Genomic DNA, 1,588 nt, shown 5'->3' with positions numbered 1-1,588 from the left:
GGGGGGGGGGTTTGTGGGAGGGTGGAAATAAAGTGGAAGTTGAGGGGTACATCATTTTGTTGGCAATGATAAGCCTATCACTTTCTAGGGTAAAAAAATAACCCACCACTCTCTCGTGATAGATTTATTCTCTTGATGAAACAGAGCGTGCCCAAAAGCGGCAGTTTCTAGAATCTGGTCGGTGATCCCAGCCCAGAGAGTGACCCCAGCCCACATAGGAGGTCAACCGGAAACAGTGCATTAGCAAAATGAATTGTCCGATTTAGAAGGATCTTTGGTACAGCGAAACCACCGGGCAACCTCTTAATTAGGTTCATAATGAAGTAAGTCAATATAACGTAAGGGCACGTAAGATCATATGTGAGGCAGCGTGGTGGAATCAGGCTCTCGCCAATTTTTGGGCATGTAGAGTTATTGGTTTCATCTTAAAGCTTGTTCACTTGTCTTCATTTGGATGAAAAAAATATTCATTTATCTTGAATACAAGTCGAGATATTTGCGAATGAAGGAGGTGGCTGTCACCTGTTTTCAGAGGTAAAATTAGTGAGAAAATGGCAACATTTTAAAGAAAAACCCACATAGAAATGAGTTCTTTAATGGGCATGAAAGGTGTTGAGCCAAAAAACAAAAATTTGATAAAAATTCGCAAACCTGCGGAAAAATGCAATTCTTCACTTTGATTATTTTGACGAGAGCCTGATTCCACCACACTGCCTCACATATCATTATTAGGAAAAGTTGATAGTTTCCAAGCAGTAGCACAGATTGTCAAGCGCATAGAGACTGCTGTTCCACGGGAATACTGTAAGTTATACAAATGTGAGGCAGCGTGGTGGAATCAGACTCTCGTAAAAAAAAATCAAATTGAAGAAACTAGCATTTTTCCGCAGGTTTGTGAATTTTTTAATTTTTTTTTGGTTTTTCGGCTCAACACCTTTCATAGCCATTAAAGAACTAATTTCTGTGTAGATTTTTCCGAAAAACGTTGATTAAAGGCACAAAAAATGTAAATTTTCTATTACCACGGACTCTTGAGCTAAGGAAATAACTAATCTTGGGCGGCCATTTTCTCACTAATTTTTACCTCTGAAAAGAGGTAACCCCACCTCCTTCATTTGCAAATATCTCGACTTGTATTCAAGATAAATGGACATTTTAAAAATACAAATAAAGACAAGTGAACAAGCTTTAAGATGTTACCAATAACTTTACATGCCCAAAAATTGACGAGAGCCTGATTCCACCACGCTGCCTCACAAATGCTGTCTATTATTAAGAACTAGCGGGGTACCCTGTTCGCTGAACGAACTCAAGAGAATCGATCGTCAAACCATTATGGAAACAGTGCGCACTACTTGTGAACGGATCCTCACTTGTTTACAATGGCGTTTTAGAAGATGGACTTTCCCAAGATTAGATCTGAATGAAACTAATGAAAAACTGAAAATTAAACTGTGCAGTGAGTTCAGACTCCTTAATATACAGGTGCACCCTTTAAATGATTCTGAACCACCGTTAAATTTTTCCAATTCGAAAGTTAAGTGGTTCGGAAGTTTTAGGCAACCAAAGTGACGGACTTTCACAATAT

The sequence above is a fragment of the Aplysia californica genome, unplaced genomic scaffold (assembly GCF_000002075.1).
Source record: "Aplysia californica isolate F4 #8 unplaced genomic scaffold, AplCal3.0 scaffold00156, whole genome shotgun sequence".
Taxonomy (NCBI): domain Eukaryota; kingdom Metazoa; phylum Mollusca; class Gastropoda; order Aplysiida; family Aplysiidae; genus Aplysia; species Aplysia californica.
The sequence above is the reverse complement of the archived record's forward strand: the minus strand, read 5'-3'. Positions refer to the sequence as shown.